This window comes from Bos grunniens, chromosome X (genome assembly GCF_055505025.1).
Source record: "Bos grunniens cultivar Pamir isolate PY7600 chromosome X, Bosgru_T2T1.0, whole genome shotgun sequence".
NCBI classification, from domain to species: domain Eukaryota; kingdom Metazoa; phylum Chordata; class Mammalia; order Artiodactyla; family Bovidae; genus Bos; species Bos grunniens.
In genome coordinates, this window is record NC_141194.1 from 100,435,964 (window position 1) to 100,458,870 (window position 22,907).

A 22,907-nucleotide genomic window follows, 5' to 3' on the forward strand; every position below is an offset into this window, starting at 1 on the left:
GGACATGGAACAACAGACTGGTTCCAAATCGGGAAAGGAGTACAACAAGGCTGTATATTGTCACTTTGCTTATTTAACTTATATGCAGAGTACACCATGAGGATAGCTGGGCTGGAAGTAGCACAAGCTGAAATCAAGATTGCTAGGAGAGATATCAATAACCTCAGATATGCAGATGACACCACCCTTATGGCAGAAAGTGAAGAAGAACTAAAAAGCCTCTTGATGAAAGTGAAAGAAGAGAGTGAAAAAGTTGTCTTAAAGCTCAGCATTCAGAAAACGAAGATAATGGCATCTTGTTCCATCACTTCATGACAAATAGATGGGGAAACACTACAAACAGTGACAAACTTTATATTTTGGGGCTCCAAAATCACTGCAGATGGTGACTGCAACCATGAAATTAAAAGACGCTTGCTCCTTGGAAGAAAAGCTATGACCTACCTAGACAGCTTCTTAAAAAGCAGAGACTTTACTTTGCCAACAATGTTCCATCTAGTCAAAGCTATGGATTTCTGAGTAGTCATGTGTGGATGTGAAATTTGGACTATAAATCAAGCTGAGCGCTGAGTAATTGATGCTTTTGAACTGTGACGTTCAAGAAGATTCTTGAGAGTCCCTTGGACTGCAAAGAGATCCAACCAGTCCATCTTAAAGGAAATCAGTCCTGAATATTCATTGGAAGGACAGGTGTGAAGCTGAAACTCCAATACTTTGGCCACCTGATGAGAAGAACTGACTCATTTGAAGTGTCTGTGATGCTTGGAAAGATTGAAGGCCAGAGGAGTAGGGGATGACGATGAGATGGTTGGATGGCATCACTTACTCAATGGACAAGAGTCTGAGTAAATTCTGGGAGTTGGTGATGAACAGGGAGACCTGGCGTTCTGCAATCCATGGAGTTGTAAGGAGTCAGACATGACTGAGATACTGAACTGAACTGACCTCAACCAGGGATTAGAGAAAAACCTGATACTTCTTGCTTTCTCTCCTCCAATAATCATTTCTCAAGTTTTCAGCTCTTTGCTACTTTTTCCTCTCTAAATAATGCTTAGAAAGCATACCTATCTCATATAAGGTTTTGCTGCACAGATGTTCTATTATTAGATTGAGCTTGCTAAGTACAGATCTAAATGAATCATTGTCAGTAACACCCTCAATTTTCCATGTAGAAGAATTGTCCTTCTATGTCTATAAATTAGCATCAACATTTACTCACTTTTTCAGAATGGAAATGTTGAAGTCTTTCTTTCCTTTTAACTAATATTTATTGAGCATTTATTATTGCAAGACACTGTGAAAAGATCTGGGAAATTTTGTTTACTTAGACCTGTTCTTTTTTTAAAAAATGTCCCCTATATTTGTTTGACCTCCCCAGTGTTCATCAGTCTTTCATTCCCAAATTAGTCTCAATCTGTCTAATATAGTGCTTCATAAGCGTTTTTTTGGTTGTGTTTTGGATAAAACTTTCAATTCCCCTTCACTAGCAGTTTGATAAATCCCCACCCCAATCTTTTCCCTTATCTATATTTTTGAGATTAATCCCTTGTCAATTGCTTCATTTGCAAATGTTTTCTCCCATGCTGAGGATATTCTTTTCATTTTGTTTATGGTTTCCTTTGCTTTTAAGTTTAATTAGGTCCCATTTGCTCATTATAATTTTTATTTTTATTACTCTGGGTGAATTACCTACCAAAGGAGTCAAAAGACCTGTACAAGATACTGATGAAAGAAATCAAAGATGACCCAAAAATATGGGAGACATACCATGTTCTCTGGTTGAAAGAATCAATATTGTGAAAATGACTATACCACCCAAAGCAATATCCAGATTCAGTGCAATTCCTATGAAATTGCCAGTGGCATTTTTCACAGAATTAGAACAAAAGTTTTTATAATTTGTGTGGAAACATAAAAGACTGCAAATAGCTAAAGCAATTTGAGAAAGAAAACCAGAGCTGGAGGAATCAGGCTTCCTGACTTCAGACTATCCTACAAAGCTAGTCATCAAAACAGTATGAAACTGACACAAAAACATAAATACAGATGAATGGAACAGGATAGAAAGTTTGGAGATAAACCCATGCACCTAAAAGTTATTTAATCTAGACAAAGGAGGCAAGAATAAACAATGGAAAAAAAAACTCCTCAATAAGTGGTACTGTGAAAATTGGACAGCTAAATGTAACAAAAATGAAATTAGATCATCCCCTAACATCATACATAAAAATAAACTCGAAATGGATTAGAGATCTGAAATGTGAGACAGATACTATAAAATTCTTAAAGGAAAATGTAGGCAGAACAGTCTTTGATATAAATAGCAGTGAGAAACCTTTCTAAACTCAAGCGGCTGGATTGGCCCTCTCATCCAAAATTTAATTCACAGACTCCTTAAGGATTTAATCAAGGATAAATACAATTTTTAAAAGTCTTTTCCAAAAGTAGCAAGGCCTTAGTTATCTGAGAAAATGAATTTAATTTATTCATTTAATTGTACTGTTATTTATAAACTAGTAAGTTTATATTGTAATAATTGATTCATAACTACACTTTGAAGTGAAGCTATGAGATCTCTAGTTACATCTGTTTATAAGCCTGTGTGCACATTATGAACATGTTTCTACATTTATATGGTATTATTGAAATTAAATTTATAAAAGATCTCTATTTCATTGACTTAAAAGTAAGTAATTACAAACGAATTAGCTTCTCTGGTGGCTCAGATGGTAAAAAGTCTGCCTGCAATGTGGGAGACCCGGGGTCGTTTCCTGGGTTGGAAAGATGCCCTGGAGAAGGAAATGGCAATCCACTCCAGCACTCTTGCCTGGAAAATCCCATGGATGGAGGAGCCTGATCGGCTACAGTCCATGGGGTTGCAAAGAGTAGGACACGACTGAGCGACTTCACTTTCTTTCTTTCTTTCAGAATGAATTTCAAGTTCACGTGATTTAAGAAATATTTGCTGCTACTGCTAAGTCGCTTCAGTCGTGTCCGACTGTGCGACCCCATAGATGGCAGCCCAGCAGGCTCCCTCGTCCCTGGAATTCTCCAGGCAAGAACACTGGAGTGGGTTGCCATTTCCTTCTCCAATGCATGAAAGTGAAAAGTGAAAGTGAAGTCGCTCAGTCGTGCCTGACTGTTAGCGACCCCATGGACTGCAGCCTACCAGGCTCCTCTGTCCATGGGACTTTCCAGGCAAGAGTACTGGAGTGGGGTGCCATTTGCCTTCTTCCAAGAAATATTTAGTATTAATTTAATAGCTGGTGTTAAAGTTAGTTTAATCTTGTTGGTTTAATTGGTACAGACATCTCTGTGGAAACATTGACATTGAATATTGTAGTTTTTTTGTACTTTGATTTACTATTTATTAATAGTTTCATTTTATTTCTTTTGCAGACTTAGCAAGAAAAATTAACTTGGTAAGATGATATTTTCATGAGTTATAAAATAGAAATAAATGAGATAAGAATTTTTGGTGAACTATTTAAGAATAATTATGTTTGAAGTATGTATGTCAAATAATTTCTCCAGAATTTTTTATTAATTTGAAACTTTTGATTTTTTCTACTTTAATTTAAATGATGGGAATCAACTGAGCATCTAGACCATTTCAAATAAGTAAAATACTGGAACATTAATTGATAAAGTCCTGAATTTACCTACTTTTGTCTTCTTATGAGAGAAAAACTAAAGATATTTGGGTTTATTATGCACACATTTTGTACCACATGGAGAAAAAAAATTATACTACAGAAAATATATGGTTCTGTGGGTGATGAAATATGTTCATAAGTTTGCCAAATCAGGAAATGGTGGTGTGACAAATAGTTCACAATTAATTGCTTCTTGGTTTTAATTTCTTTCTTCTTTGGGTTAAAATTGTAATATATGTAATTAAAACTATAGGGATAATAAGGGAAACATTTCAGGAAGCAAGGAAATTAGAATGTGTACTTTCAATAAAAGGGTATAAGAAATAGAACTTCATTTTGTTAAGCAAAAATAAATTAATTTTGTCCTGGAGAGAAAGGAAGAAAGAAAACAAGTAGGACAATTCTGAATGTGAAAAGAAGGTTTGTGGTAAAGGAAGCCAAGAAAAGTTTTGTACATGGTGAAGATTGATTAAGATTAAAATAAACTTAATGGAGTAAGCAAATTTTAATATTAAAAGTAAGCTGGCACAAAACTAGAATTTGTTTTTTCCCTCTGTGTTAAAAGTTTCTTGGAATATTGATCTACTTTTAGATTGTAAAGTTTCCCTACCTCCTTTTGAGTAGTCTGTTGAAAGTGAGTGAAGTCGCTCAGTCCTGTCCAACTCTTTGCGACCCCATGGACTGTAGCCTATCAGGTTCCTCCGTCCATGGGATTTTCCAGACAAGAGTACTGGAGTGGGTGAAGATACCTTCACCAGGGTATCTTCCCAACCCAGGGATCAAAACCAGGTCTCCTGCATTGTAGACAGACGCTTTACTGCCTGAGCCACCAGTCTTTTCAAAATGATCCACATAAAGATAAAAGTATTTTATTGTCACTTTGGTTGAATGAGTAAGCATTACTTTACAGTGACCTATGACTGCAGATGGTGATTGAAGCCGTGAAATTAAAAGACACTTACTCCTTGGAAGGAAAGTTATGAACAACCTAGATGACATATTTAAAACAAGAGACATTACTTTGTCAACAAAGGCCTGTCCATTCAAGGCTATGGTTTTTCCAGTGGTCATGTATGGATGTGAGAGTTGGAGTGTGAAGAAAGCTGAGCGCCAAAGAATTGATGATTTTGAACTGTGGTGTTGAAGAAGACTCTTGAGAGTCCCTTGGACTGCAAGGAGATCCAACCAGTCCATTCTAAAAGAGATCAGCCCTGGGTGTTCTTTGGAAGGAATGATGCTAAAGCTGAAACTCCAGGACTTTGGCCACCTCATGTGAAGAGTTGACTCATTGGAAAAGACTCTGATGCTGGGAGGGATTGGGGGCAGGAGGAGAGGGGGACGACAGAGGATGAGATGGCTGCATGGCATCACCGACTCAATAGATGTGAGTTTGAGTGAACTCTGGGAGTTGGTGATGGACAGGGAGGCCTAGCGTGCTGCAATTCATGGGGTCGCAAAGAGTCGGACACAACTGAGCGATTGAACTAAACTGAACTTATGATCCTGTTTGACCAAATGTTTTAAAACCTTTTGATATCTTTGGCAAACTTTACCACGTCAAATTCTAAATTAAATTCTTTTGACCTCTCTCTGATTTTGGGATGTTTCAATGGGCCCCTGAAATGTTCCAAAGAGCGATATTAAACTAATTAAGTTTATTTGGGATTTGGTTAAATTACACAGGATACATTGTCTAATAAATGATGATAAAACCTTAAGTCATATTGTATAGGCAAATGCCATTAATATAAGTATTCCTGAAAGTTTTATGCAATTCATAAAAATCTTGTATGCCTTGCTAAAATGTTATTAGTCATAATTCTAGTTTTATCTTAAAATGTTATATGTCACACAGATAACCAACTCGTCAACTGCCTTATAACCAGACCTTTAACTGTACCATTTTAAGTATTTTGTCATTTGTAGACAGTGATTATTTTACACTGATGCTTTTATAAAAGCATCAAGAAGATTCATAAAAAGGAAATATTGACAAATACAAGTTTATAATGACTTTTAGATGGTACCACTGAACTGGGTAAAAAAAAAAATCATAAAATTCTAATGAAAAGCCTGATGATTTTAGATCAACAGGAATTAATTACATGAGAGAATAAAGTGATAAATGTGATTTATAATTTTAGGACATTTTATCTGAAATATTACTGGCATTTTATGTTTGCTTTTCAGTAAGTGTTTCCTCTTACACTAACTATGACCTACAACAAGTTGATAATGTATATCTTCATAAGCAAAGATGAAATATTATTTTTCTCTCTCTACTTGAGCCTTCTAGAATTTGGCATCACCAGTTGACTCCCCTCTGGACTTGATGGCTTACTGCAACTAGATTACAACTAGTTATAGTAATCACTGTTTTAATTTGTTCTCTTTATTTGTTTTCAAATTGTTTATGATTTGTGTCTCTCTCTGCTCTACTATGATCTTGTAAATGTTACTATATTTCTTATATCCTATCTATTTTATAAGATTGTTGTCTCTTGCATTGCTCAATGTGTAACCAAGCCTCTGACAAAATTAATGATCACCAAACATCTTGATACAATTGATCATATATATGAAATTCTATATAGAATTATTATAAAAGTACAGTTCTAGATATAGGAAGAAGCAACAAGGGAAAATATTTCCTGGACCATAAAGCTAGTAAGACAAACTATCCAGAGAATTTTAGACTATGAATAAGGCCTAATCCAAAAAAATAGCACATTGATCTATCAACAAAATCCTTGTCTGATATAAGAATGAGAATTCCTAGTGCTCTGGAACAAATTGGTCATGAATTGCCTCCCAAACCTTGACTGACTATATGACCAAGAGGGAGCACTGTAGACAAATATGTTACCTGCCTTTTCAATAATCAAAAAATGGGCCCCTCGGGTAGTTCAGTGGTAAAAGTACCTCCACCTTTACCAATGCAGGAGCCACAGGAGACTTGGGTTTTATCCCTGGGGAGGGGAGATCCTCTTGAAGGGGAAATGGCAACCAATTCCAGTATTCTTGTCTGGAAAATTCCATGGACAGAGGAGCCTGGTGGGCTACAGTCCATGGGGTCCCAAAGAGTCAGACACAACTGAGCGACTGCAAGTTATCAAGCTATCAACCATTGCAGATACCCCAATGGAGAAAAACATGATACTGGCTCTAGATAGTTAAGATGCATATTGAAGGTATAATTTCAATGAACCCAGACTTTTGCACCTTCACACACACAGAAAAGTACTAAAATCATTAATTTGAGACATCTGGTTTTTATGCTTAGCAGTAATCTTTTGATATTTGACTGCCTGTTTTGTTTGTTTGTTTGTTTTTAAGCAAAACACCCTATATATCCTGTCTCCTCCTTTGGAAGAGTTCCTCAGCACTGTCTGAAAGGTGATCTCCCAAGATATAATCCTCAGTAAGTTCCCCAAATAAAACATAACTTGCAACTTTTAGGTTGTGCATTTTCCTTCAGTTGACATTCCCCTGCTATTATTCTATGTGTTAGTTGATTTTAATAAATACTTTCAAGTCTTCAATTGAAAGTCAACACTATTAATTTTCTTAAACTTTCAGACTATCTAATTAGGAAATATCAAACAGATCATCCTGATACAAAAATTACTTTCTTAGTTCCTCTTTTACTTAGTTAAGAGTTAAAACTGTTAAGAGACATAGCACTATGTTATGTCTCTAGTGGGAAAACCTAAGTTGACACCTTTAAAAATCAAGAGGCAAGACACATATTTATTTATATTGAAAAAATGTTTATGAACAAGCTTATTTTGCTTAATTATAACTGGTTAGGAAGGAAAAGGCCCAAAAAAGGGATTGGGAGTGGGGGAGGACAGAATTGGAGCAATGTGCTTGAAACAGTCTAATACCAACAAGTCTATATCTCATTAAAAAGTTCAGAATCAATACAGACTAGTCAGCTCCATCAGTCAGCTCATTTTTTTCAGTGTGTTGGTTGTTGTGGAAAAGGGGGATTCACAGGGACAGCAATGTTGCCCTCAGATGTCCCAACTTGTTATACATAGGCAATGAGTCAATTGGCTGATTTCACAAAGAAAACCTAAGCAGGTGTGCAAGCTGAATCTTCAGGCTGTTACCTTATTCATCATTGTCATATAGAACACAGCTAGTTAATCACAAGACATTCTGGCCAGACATCCTTCACCACCACCTCAAATCACTGCCTCTCCCAAAATACTGAAGTGCAGGCCCTTAAAAAGATGAAAGGAAACAGAAAAATTGTTAGAACCAGTATTTTTTACCTCCCAAAATATACAAAATACATCTGGAATGTTACTTTTTCAAGAAAAAAATAATTATACCTTATAAAGATTACATAGATGGCTTCATTAAAATGAGTTTTTGAAAATGAAGGTCCAAGGTTTTCTTCCATTAATATGAAGATTTTCATAGACAGAAGGGGACACTATAATATGTAATTAGCCATTGTGAAAAATAAAATGGTGATTAGTAATTAAAGATGAATGTGAAGTATCCATGATATCCATTTCTTATTCAGATGGCAGATACATATTGCATTTTGCAAAGTTCATTTTTTTAAAATATTACGTAAAAACATACAAATTCTTGTTTCATTGACATGTAGCTCTTTGGCACACAATAATGAAAACTAAATGTTAAGACTAAATGACATAAACCATTAAAAATGGATTAATCAAATTACTTTTTCTGTTGTTTGGATCTTTATATTTGCCCTAATAATATTCCAAGTATTTACTTTATACTTAATGAAATGCAATGATATCAGAGTATTATTTTTTTTTATTTTTTATTTTTTAAATTTTATTTTATTTTTAAACTTTACAATATTGTATTAGTTTTGCCAAATATCAAAATGAATCCACCACAGGTATACCTGCGTTCCCCATCCTGAACCCTCCTCCCTCCTCCCTCCCCTACCCTCCCTCTGGTATTATTGATTTTGTGCTTGAAAGTTTGGCCTCAGTGTAATTTTTATGCATAACAGTTATAGAGAAAGCAAATTGTTCACATTATATTTCATTATATTCTACTAGAAAATCAATGCCTTATGCATGTTGCAGAATATTTTTTTCATAGTTCAACTACTTTATGAAGTTGTCTTTGACTTATAAAAAATTCTTGACTAAATGAAAAATGTGCATTGTCATTTGCTTTTATAAATAGTACTTTTAAATTTCTGGAACATCTAGTTATATTTAAAGGAAGTTTTCAGCCACTGCTCCTACACATTGAGGTCAGAGTGGGAATAATTGTGGTTTTTATTTTGAAATAGAACTTCAACCAAATTTATTAAAATCTTAGGCAATTAACTGAATTATTCAACAAATTTGACTATGGAGATGAGAAGACAGAGTAATTTACTTATGCTAGTAAGCCAAAATTGTTTTGCCTGTCCCTACCTACATTACACTTCTGTCATAGGGCTGTGTCTTTTGGGATATACATCCAGGTCACAGGTCTTTTGGGGTATACATCCAGGTCACAGAAAGGTAGTGAAAGTGAAAGAAAGTGAAGTCGCTCAGTTGTGTCCTACTCACAGAAAGGTAGTTGCCTAAAAAACACTATTTGATTGACAGTAAAATGATATTTTTGTCTCTAAGTAAAAATTGTCTGTCTTTCTACCTGGTGAAATTAAGTTTTATCCCTTGAGTAAAATATTTATTTCCAACTTATAATGTTTAAAATGGTGCTTTTTAGGTAGCTCAGTGGTAAAGAATCTGCCTGCCAATGCTGGAGACTTGGGTTTGATCCCTGAGTCAAGAAGATTCCCTGGAGAAAGAAATGGCTGCCCAGTCCAGTATTCTTGCCTGGGAAATCCCATGTCATAGCTTGAGTAATCTTAATTAGTTTTGTATGATGAAATTTATATGATTTATTTAGGTTATAAAATGCTTTCTTCTGTGATGTAAAAAGATCAAAGTTCTATAGAAACTAGACTGTTGACTGTAACTTGAACAGTTCAGATTTCTTGTCTAATTCTTCATGACACAAGACTACAGCATATTTCCCTATATCTTTCAAGTAACCTTCATCATTGAAGACAATCTCATATGTCTTTCTACTGTGCAACCTTTAGAATCCTGGAAGAAATGAACTTTTTACATAATTGAAGCTACAACTTTATTCTACAGTTTTCTCTACTGTTTAAGTCATTTGGGGTGGGAATCTTGAGTGAATGACATAATTTTCTGTCTCCTTTTAAACACAAGATACTGAAACTAAATTCAGTCCCCTGCTGCTGCTGCTGCTGCTAAGTCACCTCAGTCGTGTCCGACTCTGTTCGATCCCATAGATGGCAGCCCAGCAGGCTCCGCTGTCCCTGGGATTCTCCAGGCAAGAACACTGGAGTGGGTTGCCATTGCCTTCTCCAATGCATGAAAGTGAAAAGTGAAAGTGAAGTTGCTCAGTCATGTCTGACTCTTAGCAACCCCATGGACTGCAGCCTACCAGGCTCCTCCATCTATGGGACTTTCCAGGCAAGAGTACTGGAGTGGGGTGCCATTGCCTTCTCCGAAATTCAGTCCCCTACCACCTATTAATTTCTATAATCAATTTTAAAAAGTACTTTAGTAAGTTTTCTCAGGTTTTAACAAAATAGATCAAAGTTCAAACAAACCACAGAATAACGCCTACCTCCAAACCAGAAAGCCAGGTGTGAACTACCACTGACTAAAAACTTTCTTTGTATATAGTTATGTCAGGAAAGTGTGTAATTCCCTTGGTTCTGTATTGCTGCAGCAAAGATTTGAAATGGTGGACCAGTGTTACAGATTGGTTACAGCTCAGAGTTATATTTGGCAAAAGATAGTACACCCTCGAGGAGTGAGGGCAGGCTGACTGCTAAGGAGAGGCCTCAGTCTGGCTTGGCTTCCTCCCCTACTTGTCTCCTTCCCCGCTTGTCTGCCCTATGCAAATTGGGATGGCCAAGAAGGGGGCATGTTTGTTTCATCTGAAGTTCTCACTCCTGTCTGTGGATTTTCTTTTGTTCCATTTTCATGGGTTTTTCCCTTTCTTTATCTTTTAGCCACCACCATTTTGGGCTCCACAATTTCCTATTCTAACTACCTAACAGTTATGAGACAGTTAATTCTTAGCTAGGTTGATAAGAAGTCTGAGGTCCCCAAGAAGGAGAAAGGGGTCTGGGACTCTCAGGATAAGAAAAGGACAAATCTTAGTCACATAAGTCACATTCTTCTTTAAGCCCAGAGTACACAACAAAACAACTCATCTTGTTCAAGGATAAGTTTTTTATTAAACTTAGTACAGATGATTATATAACAACAATTCATACTGCTGTAGGATGTTTCTCTTTTTTTTTTTCCTGTGGTTCTTTTTTCATTTGTTTGTTTTGTTTTCAGTTTGATTTATTTATTTATTTTATTTTACAATATTGTATTGGTTTTGCCATACATTGACATGAATCCACCATGGCTGTACATGTGTTCCCCATCCTGAACCCCTCTCCCACTTCCCTCCCCATCCCATCCCTCTGGGTCATCCCAGTGCACCAGCTCCGAGCACCCTGTATCATTCATCGAACCTGGACTGGCGATTAGTTTCACATGTGATAATTTACACGTTTCAATGCCATTCTCCCATATCATCCTGCCCTCGACCTCTCCCACAGAGTCCAAAAGACTAAGAACATTCTGACTAATCCTATCATCTTACAGTGTACGTTGTGGGAGTGGGTTTGGTAAGATATTTCTATTGTTTGTTAGACTCTTATTATCTTAAAATGTAAATTGTCTCCTTTATAACATGGAGACATTCTTTTGATTTACTGTAATGACCAATTGAAAAGTGTATATCTCCTTTGCTAAGACTAGCAAGGGGGTACTCTCTGGCCCTCATTCTGATGTCAGTGTCAGAAGCTTTCTCTGTTATTTTTCACTGTAATAAAACTTCTGCCACACAAAAGCTCTTGAGTGATCAAGCCTTGTCCCTGGTCCCAGAGTTAAATTTTCTTTGGAGAACATGAATCTGACAACATTCACGGTAAGCTATCAGTTAGTTATTGCTAATGGTGTAAAATTGCCATTTTTAAGATCACTTAATTTTTGTAAATACATTCATAGTATATTAAGATATATTGATTCTTATATATGCACTATCTACTGCCCCAGTGAATCCTGCTTACTTTTTTGTTGTGATTGTTCTTTTATCAGAGAAGGCAATGGCACCCCACTCCAGTACTCTTGCCTGGAAAATCCCATGGATGGAGGAGCCTGGTAGGCTACAGTCCATGGGGTCGCTAAGAGTCGAACACGACTGAGTGACTTAACTTTCACCTTTTCACTTACATGCATTGGAGAAGGAAATGGCAACCCACTCCAGCGTTCTTGCCTGGAGAATCCCAGGGGCAGGAAAGCCTGGTGGGCTGACGTCTATGGAGCCACACAGAGTCGGACACAAGTGAAATGACTTAGCAGTAGCAGTTTTTGATTGTTAAGCATATGCTTATTAAGAACCTACAGACCACAAGGAAGAGCAGACAAATTAAACAAGGTCCGTTTACTCAGTAAACTTGCAAAAATTTGGAGTTTCCTATTTTTCTTTTTTTTCTAATTTTATTTTATTTTTAAACTTTACATAATTGTATTAGTTTTGCCAAATATCAAAATGAATCCGCCACAGGTATACATGTGTTCCCCATCCTGAACCCTCCTCCCTCTTCCCTCCCCATACCATCCCTCTGGGTCATCCCAGTGCACTAGCCCCAAGCATCCAGTATCGTGCATCGAACCTGGACTGGCAACTCGTTTCTTACATGATATTTTACATGTTTCAATGCCATTCTCCCAAATCTTCCCACCTTTTCCCTCTCCCACAGAGTCCATAAGACTGTTCTATACATCAGTGTCTCTTTTGCTGTCTTGTACACCGGGTTATTGTTACCATCTTTCTAAATTCCATGTATGTTGGTGGGAATGCAAACTAGTACAGCCACTACAGAGAACAGAGTGGAGATTCCTTAAAAAACTGGAAATAGAACTGCCTTATGATCCAGCAATCCCACTGCTGGGCATACACACTGAGGAAACCAGAAGGGAAAGAGACACATGTACCCCAATGTTCATCGCAGCACTGTTTATAATAGCCAGGACATGGAAGCAACCTAGATGTCCATCAGCAGATGAATGGATAAGAAAGCTGTGGTACATATACACAATGGAGTATTACTCAGCCATTAAAAAGAATACATTTGAATCAGTTCTAATGAGATGGATGAAACTGGAGCCTATTATACAGAGTGAAGTAAGCCAGAAGGAAAAACATAAATACAGTATATTTTTCATTTCTTTCTATCAATCTTTCCTATATCCTATAGATAGATACTCAAAAATGTGCTCAGAGAAAATTCTTTGTTGAATTCTGAATTACACAGGGTAGCAAAGGAGGAAAAGTTTCAGTTCAATTCAGTTAAGTCACTCAGTTGTGTCCGACTTGTGGCGACCCCATGAACCGCAGCAAGCCAGGCCTCCCTGTCCACCACCAACTCCTGGAGTCCACCCAAACCCATGTCCATTTGAGTCAGTGATGCCATCCCGCCATTTTCTCCTGCCCTCAATCTTTCCCAGCATCAGGGTCTTTTCAAATGAGTCAGCTCTTTGAGTCAGGTGGCCAAAGTATTGGAATTTCAGCCTCAGCATCAGTCCTCCCAATGAACACCCAGGACTGATCTCTTTTAGGATGGACTGGATATCCCTGAAGTCCAAGGGACTCTCAAGAGTCTTCTCCAACACCACAGTTCAAAAGCATCAATTATTTGGTACTCAGCTTTCTTCACTGTCCAACTCTCACATCCATACATTACCACTGGAAAAACCATAGTCTTGACTAGACAGACCTTTGTTGGCAAAGTAATGTCTGTGCTTTTTAATATGTTGTCTAGGTTGATCATAACTTTCCTTCCAAGGAGTAAGCATCTTTTAATTTCATGGCTGCAATCACCATCTGCAGTGATTTTGGAGCCCAGAAAAATATAGTCAGCCACTGTTTCCAGTTTCCCCATCTATTTGCCGTGAATTGATGGGGCCAGATGCCATGACCTTAGTTTTCTGAATAAGCAGTAAAAAATATTATTAGTACCTGTGATCAGATTCAATTTTAAAAAAATGAAGCAATATATCTGGATGACAAAACTATATTAAGTAACTAATGTCCTGCTGATTACAAAAAGGATTTGATGTCTCTGTCAATTCAATTCATATTCTCTTTAAAAGGATGAAAAATCAATCAAAGCACACAAGGTTGACTTTACCATTTCCATTATCTTTATAATCCAATTGAATCAGATACTCACCAAATTATTAGTCGACGTCGAACCTTCATGGTATCTGATTAAATGAATTTGGATGCAATGGTCATCCAGATTTACTATAAACAGAGCACTCCATTAAGTGTGTTATCATTGATATGGTGTCTAGGGCAGTAATATATATCCTGATCTTATTAGCTTCCACCTGTAAAGAACAATATTGGATAGGAACCTGGAATGTTAGGTCCATGAATCAAGGTAAACTGGACGTAGTTAAGCAGGAGATGGCAAGAGTGAACATTGACATCTCAGGAATCAATGAACCAAAGTGAACAGGAATGGTCAAATTTAACTCAGATGACCATTATATCTACTAATGAGTGCAAAAACCCCTTAGAAGAAATGGAGTAGTCCTCACAGCCAACAAAAGAGTCTGAAATGCAGTACTTGAGTGCAATCTGTTAAACGACAGAATGATCTTGGTTCGTTTTTAAGACAAATAATTCAATATCATAGTAAACCAAGACTATGCCCCAACCACTAATGCCAAAGAAACTGAAGTTGAACGATTCTGTGAAGACCTACCAGACCTTCTAGAACTAACACCAAAAAAGATATCCTTTTCAATATAGGGGGATGGAATTCAAAGTAAGAAGCCAAGAGATTCCTGGAGTAACAGACAAGTTTTGCCTTGGAGTACAAAATGAAGCAGGGCAAAGGCTAACAGAGTTTTGTCAAGAGAATGCACTGATCATAGCAAATGCCCTCTTCAAACAACACAGGAGACAAATTTACACATGGATATCACCAGATGGCTGATACCAAAATCAGATTAATCTTTGTGGACAAAGCCGGAGAAACTCTATACAGTCAACAAAAACAAGACCTGGAGCTGACTGTGGCCCTAGTCATCAGCTCCATATTGTAAAATTCAGACTGGAATTTAAGAAAGTAAGGAAGGCCACTAGACCATTTTAGCATGACTTAAATCATGACCTTTATGATTTTTCAGTGGAGATGAATAAAAGTTTAAATTGATAAGATCTGGTAGACAGAGTGCCTGAAGAACTATAGACAGAGGTTCATAATACTGTACAGGAATCATTGACCAAAATCATCCTCAAGAAACACAAATGTAAGATGGCAAAGTGATTGTCTGAGAAGACCTTGCATACAGTTGAAAAAAAGAAGAGAAGCAAAAGACAAAGAAGACGGGGAAATATGTACCAAACTGAGTGCAGAGTACCAGAGAATAGCAAGGAGAGATAAGAAAGCCTTCCTAAGTGAAAAATGCAAAGAAATAGAAGAAAACAAAAGAATGGGAAAGACTAGAGATCTCTTTTAAAAAAATTAGAGATCCCAAGGGAACATTACAAACTTCTAGATACAGAGATCAGATTGAGAGTGAGTCAGTGAGTGAAGTCGCTCAGTCGTGTCCGACTCTTTGCGACCCCCTGGACTGTAGCACATTGCAGGCAGTCACTTTAACCTCTGAGCCACCAGAGAAGCAGCACTGGGCTTCCCTGGTGGCTCAGATGGTAAAGCGTCTGCCTGCAATGTGGGAGACCCAGGTTTGATCCCTGGGTCGGGAAGACATCCTGGAGAAGGAAATGGCAATCCACTCCAGCACTCTTGCCTGGAAAATCCCATGGATGGAGGCGCCTGGTGGGCTACAGTCCATGGGGTTGCAAAGAGTTGGACATGACTGAGTGACTTCACTTTCACTAAGGGAACATTTCATGCAGCGATGGGCAAAATAAATGACAGAAATATTAAGGACATAACATAAGAAGAAAGAGATTAAGAAGTGGTAAGAATACACTGAAGAACTATACAAAAATGGTCTTAATGACCCGGGCTCTAAGTGAGTGATCACACTATCGTGGTTATCTGGGTCATTAAAGTCTTTTCTGTATAGTTCTATGTATTCTTGCCACCTTTTCTTAATATCTCCTGCTTCTGTTAAGTCCATATCCTTTCTGTCCTTTGTCATGCCCATCTTTGCATGAAATGTTCCCTTGGTATCTCTAATTTTATTGAAGAGATCTCTAGTCTTTCTCATTCTATTGTTTTCCTCTATTTCTTTGCATTGTTCACTTAGGAAGGCTTTCTTATCTCTCCGTGCTATTCTTTGGAACTCTGCGTTCAGATGGGTATATCTTTCCTTTTCTCTTTTGCCTTTCACTTGTCTTCTTTTCTCAGCTATTTTCAAGACTTCCTCAGACAACCATTTTGTCTTTTTGCATTTCTTCATCGAGGGGATGGTTATGATCACTGCCTCATGTACAATGCTATGAACCTCCATCCATAGGTCTTCTGGAACTCTATCAGATCTAATTCCTTTAATCTATTTGTCACTTCCACTGTATAGTCGTAAGGGATTTGATTTAGGTCACACTTGAGAGGCTTTCCCTCCTCTCTTCAATTTAACTCTGAATTTTGCAATAAGGAGTTCATGATCTGAGCCATAGTCAGCTCCTGATCTTGTTTTTGCTGTCTATATAGAGCTTCTCCATCTTCAGCTGCAAAGAATATAATCAATCTGATTTTGGTATTGACCATCTGGTGATGTCCATGTGTAGAGTTGTCTCTTGTGTTGTTGGAAGAAGGTGTTTGCTATGGCCAGTGTGTTCTCTTGGCAAGACTCTGTTAGCCTTTGTCCTGCTTCATTTTGTACCCCAAGACCAAACTTGCCTGTTTCTCCAGGTATCTCTTGACTACTTACTTTTGCATTCTAGTCCCCTATGATGGAAAAGTTATCTTTTTTTTGGTGTTAGCTTTAGAAGGTCTTGTAGATCTTCAGAAAACCATTTGCTTCAGTTTCTCTGGCGTTAGTGATTGGGGCATAAACTTGGATTACTGTGATATTGAATGGTTTGCCTTGGAAACGAACCGAGATCATTCTGTTGTTTTTGAGACTGCACCCAAGTACTGCATTTCTGACTCTTCTGTAGACTATGAGGGGTACTCCACTTCTTCTAAGGGATTCTTGCCTGCAGTAGTAGATATAATGGTTATCTGAATTAAATTTGCACACTTCGGCCCATTTTAGCTCACTGGAGCAGAGATGCAAAAATTTTGAGGCAAAATGCAGTGTGTATACCTTTGCTTGGCAAAGCAATAAAGCTATCCTTTTCTATTTCACCCAAAATTTTGTCTCCAGTATTTGATTCAGCACCAGTGTACAGAAAGGCCAACTTTTCAGTAACAATGTCTCATTTAGTGAAAGAGAAACTGATAGGTAAGAATTGGATTTATTTAAAGAGGAACATTCCATAGACAGAGTGTGGGCCCTCTTAGAAGGCAAGAGGCCCCAAAATAAGGGGTGGTCAATTTTTATGGGCTAAGTAATTTCACAGGCTAATGAGTGGAGGAATTATTCCAACTATTTCAGGGAAGGGACAAGGATTTCCAGGAACTGGGCCACCATACATTTTTTTACCCTTTGTGGTTTGCCTCAGATCTGCCATAGCACTAGTGGGTGTGTCATTCAACTAATGTATTACAATGAGCTTATAATGAGGCTCTGGGCCTACTGGAAGTCAAGTCTTCTGCCATCCTGGACCTAGTTGGTTCTAACCAGTTTTTGTTGGCTCAGCTGGTAAAGAATAAGCCTGAAATGCAGGAGACCTGGATTCGATCCCTGAGTTGGGAAGATCCCCTGGAGAAGGGAAAGGCTAGCCAGTCCAGTATTCTGGCCTGGAGAATTCCATGGACTGTATAGTCTATGGGGTCGCAACGAGTCGGACATGACTGAGCGACTTTCACTTTCACTTTCATGTTTATGTCAGGGATTCCCTGATGGTTCAGTGGTTAAGAATCTGCTACCAGTGCAGGAGATATAAAGTTTGATATCTGGAAATGGCAACCCAATCCAATATTCTTTCCTGGAGAATTCCATGAACAGAGGAGCTTGGTGGGCTATGTCCATAGGGTGGCAAAGAGTTGGACATGACTAAGCGACTAAACAACAACATGACTATGTCATTCCTTTTAGTTTGTGTCCTGCCCCCTTCCCTCCTGTTTCATAGTGCATGATGAGGGCTCAGTTGCTCATTTGTATCTAACTCTTTGTGACCCCATGGACTGTAGCCCATCAGGCTCCTCTGTCCAAGGAATTTTCCAGGCAAGAATGCTAGAGTAGGGTGCCATTTCCTGCTCCAGGGGGTCTTTCTGACACAGGGATCGAACCCATGTATCCTGCATTGGCAGGAGGATTCTTTACCACTGTGACACCTGAGAAGCTGTTTCATAATGATGTACCACCAAAAAAAATTTTAATTATCTATCAGCCGGTAACTTGATTATATCCAACCTCAGTTTCATTAAAAGCAGAAAATTAAAATCCATTTGATTTGCAAAACAATTTACTTCATAGTCTTTAGTGTCATTTACTTTCCCAATCGCAATATTGAAAATGGTTATTGGGTGCCCCACATGCTTTATACTCTGAGGCTCTGTCCCAAAGCAAGATCCCTGGTAAAAGAGGACTATGTCTTTCTTCTATATGTAGAAGGGGAGATACAATAATGACAGTGAGAGAGTAAAGCCTCTGTGACATTTTCCTTTTGGATACAACAATTTTAACAAATAATATTTGTTACTTGAAATCCAGAATTTGATTATTTTGAAACTATTAGAGTGTCTTTATATAACTCCAAGGGCACATGTACCCCAGTTTGAAGACTGTTGATGTGTGGAATGCTGAATCCTAAAGCTTTTGATAAAGTCCCTTAGTAATGTGAATATCTGTAGATAAGCTTGTGACTTCAAAAGAACCCAATTTCCGTTTGTTCACGTATGAAATTTGAAACAAGGTAAATCTACTCCCCCTGTGGATTGTTTTGTTTTGATGATTAGTAAAGTCAAGAATAGAAAAGGAGATGCCATTTTTTTTTCTCTCCAAATGGTGTCTTTCATTTCTCACAGCATGCCACATGCATTCTAAAGCAGCTTTAAATGATAACATGCAAGACCAACAAGAGTAATTATTGAAAGTACAGAATGAAATTCTTGAGAAAAATTGAGAGAAAATAAGGTGCATGGGAGAGTTACTATATTTTTTATATTCATTCATTTGTGCATTCATTCAGCAAATATTTATTGAGCATCTTCTATGTACCTTTCTAAGAACTTGGAACACTGCATTGTACAAAAGGACAGAGATCTCTCTTTTCATGCAGCTTATGTTCTAGTGAAGAGAGGCAGACAATAATCAATAAGCATAGTAAAAGTCTACTTTATAGTGAGCTAGAAGAGAATAATTGTGTTACAGCTAAAAACGTAACGGCTTTAAGGGGGATTGCAACTGGGAAGTAAGGGAGTTCTGAGAGTGGAAGGAGCAAACAGTGAAGGGCTTTGTAAGACACTGTGAGGGACTCCTAACTTTATTTTGGCTAGATAGGGAGACATTATACATTTTCATTTGTTTTATATTTTATCCTTTGTATTCCCTGGTAGCTCAGCTGGTAAAGAATCCACCTACAATTCAGGAGACCCCAGTTCGATTCCTGGGTCAGGAAGATCCACTGAGAAAGGGATACGCTGCCCACTCCAGTATTCCTGGGCTTCCCTTGTGGCTGAGCTGGTAAAGAATCCACCTGAAATGCAGGAGGCCTGGGTTCGATCCCTGGGTTGGGAAGATCCCCTGGAGAAGGGACTGCCTATCCACTCCAGTGTTCTGGCCTGGAGAATTCCATGGACTACAGTCCATGGGTTCACAAAGAGTTGGACACTTTCATATTTTGTTCTTAGCACTGAAGTGGCATGTTTATATCATGACATGACATGATCTAAAATGGTCGTTCTGGCATTCCTAATTTGTTTCCTTTTTAAGAAATTGAGAAATCCGAATCAATGATATTTATGCAAATAAAGGAATACTGAGAATGAGTTATTTTCAGCTCTATCCTCTAACCTTTCAAAGAACATTCATTGAGAAGTGTTGAATGAAAACCACTATATGTCAGACACTGTAGCAAATACCAGTGGTCAGTATCAACAAAAAATGCACAAACGTATCTGTGCTTAGTCATTCAGTTTTGTCCAACTCTTTGCGATCCCATGGATTGTAGCCCACCAGACTCCCCTGTCTGTGGGGATTTTCCAGGAAAGAATACTGGAGTGGGTTGCCATGTTCTCCAGGGGATCTTCCCAACCCAAGGATCAAACCCAGGTCTCTCACATTGTGAGCTGTTTCTTTACTGTCTGAGCCACCGGAGAAGCCCTCTAACTGGAGACAAATGTCTCTAGTTATGTTTTATTTGGGAACTTTATGGAGGACTATAGCCTGTAGGACTTCCCTGATGACTCAGAAGGTAAAGCATCTGTCTGCAATGCAGGAGACCTGGGTTCGATCCCTGAGTCAGGAAGATCCCCTGGAGAAGGAAATGGCAACCCACTCCAGTACTGTTGCCTAGAAAATCCCATGGATGGAGGAGCCTGGTAGGCTACAGTCCATGGGGTCACAAAGAGTCGGACATGACTGAGTGACTTCACTTCACTTCTTCATAGCCTGGGAGATAGCGTCTCAAATAGGGCTGAGGGATTTTTCCAAAGAGTTGATGGAAGAGCCATGATATACAGTGGTTTCACTGACAAAAAAAAAATGTAGCCAAATATCAAAAGAATGCTGCTAAAGACAAAAACCAAACATCTCAAGTTGATGATTTTACTGCTTTTCTATTTATGAGAAGTTGCAAAATTCTGGGCTCATTGAAATCATTCCTTAGATATGCATCTTAACTATCTAAGGCCAGTATCCTAGTTTTCTCCATTCTGAATTTCCCTCAGGGTGTACCATCAGGGCATCTGCCATGTCTGATGGCTTGATAGCCAATAACATTTTTTGTTTACTGTAGTGACAGGCAACGTTTTTTTTTTTTTTTGGTCCCAAAAAAGAAAAGACATGGGATTCTTTCCCTGAAGGAATTTATAGTCTAGTGGGGGAAACAGATGTAAACACACATGAACCAAATTATTTAGAGGAGCTTTCATGAAGAAGGAATTCAAGGATTCTCCAACTTTGAGTGATGCCTTGAAAATAGACCCACAAAGTATTTATTTGAGGAAAATATTTTATTTATTTTGGCAATACAGAGATACTTAGGTGTGTGTGACTCATATTCTTTACTGTGGCATAGAAAAGTATAGGAGCAAATATACTAACATTTTCTTGATTTGGACTTTACTGTGATGATTTATTCATTCCATCAATACTTGTTAAAATATCTATAACGTTGCAGGTATTTAAAGTATACTCATTTTCCCCAAAATTGGAGTCACATAGAACACTATTCTAAAAGGTATTGATTGTACTGTGATCAAAAAGTTTGGGATATGCTATTTTCTATATCTCTTTCTCTTAGAAAGGCAGTGTTCACTACTAAATTAAGGTCTTCCAGGTATCTGACAATAAGGAAATTTGTTTAAAAGTGTTTATCTGAGTGCTTCCTAAACTTATGGAAACTTGACACAACTCTTTCTACAGAACAGTATTTGGTAGTACACAAGTCTGGAAATTTTTGAAGTTGATAAAATATTTTCTGTCCTAACTACCTATCCTAGGCTCACTGTGCAACTGTGTGTGTGTGTATGTGTGAATGAAAAATGAGAGAGATAGAGCTGGTATGTATAATCTAAAATCCATTAGACAAGTCGCATTAAAGGTCAGGGACTACTAATTACAAAAATAGCTTGACTCCAATTTTAGGACATCCTAGGATGCTATTATATTGTTTTAGAAAAAAATCTTAAAATAATATATAATTTTTAAAGATCGTGATTTCTTTACTGACTTGCCAGGTGGCTCAGTGGTAAAGAATCCGCCTGCCAATGTAGAAGATGCAGATTTGATTCCTGGGTTGGGAAGATTCCTTGGAGGATGAAATGATAATCCACTTTAGTATTCTTGCCTTGAAAATCCTGTGGACAGAGGAGACTGGTGGGCTATAGCGCATCAGGTCACAAAGAGTCCAACATGACTTAGGAACTTGAGAATGCATGTACACACCATTTATTTACAAGAAAAAAATCCCTTATGTCCTAGATGGCTGTATCAGTTATTTTTTAAACCAACTGTCCATAGGGGCTAAAATATACCAGCCAGACAGCCTTGTGCCTATGCCAGGATATAAAAAATATTGAGTTCTAAAATGGATTTATTCAACTCTTTGTTGGTATCTTGGGTGCATTCCTTCAGGAAAATTATCACTATTATCTTTCCTAACAGACATCCTGGAATGTGAAGTCAAGTGGGCCTTAGAAAGCATCACTACAAAGCTAGTGGAGGTGATGGAATTCCAGTTGAGCTATTTCAAATTCTGAAAGATGGTGCTGTGAAAGTGCTGCACTCAATATGCCAGCAAATTTGCAAAATGCAGCAGTGGCCACAGGACTGGAAAAGGTCAGTTTTCATTCCAATCCCATAGAAAAGCAATGCCAAAGAATGCTCAAACTACCACATAACTGCACTCATCTCACGTGCTAGTAAAGTAATGCTCAAAGTTCTCCAAGCCAGGTTTCAGCAATACGTGAACCGTGAACTTCCTGATGTTCAAGCTGGTTTTAGAAAAGGCAAAGGCCAAGAGATCAAATTGCCAACATCCGCTGGATCATGGAAAAAGCAAGAGAGTTCCAGAAATACATCTATTTCTGCTTTATTGACTATGTCAAAGCCTTTGACAATGTGGATCACAATAAACTGTGGAAAATTCTGAAAGAGATGGGAATACCAAACCACTTGACCTGCCTCTTGAGAAATCGATATGCAGGTCAGGAAGCAACAGTTAGAACTGGACATGGAACAACAGACTGGTTCCAAATAGGGAAACGAGTATGTCAAGGCTGTATATTGTCACCTTGCTTATTTAACTTATATACAGAGTGCATCATGAGAAATACTGGGCTGGAGGAAGCACAAGCTGGAGTCAAGATTTCCAGGAGAAATATCGATAACCTCAGATATGCAG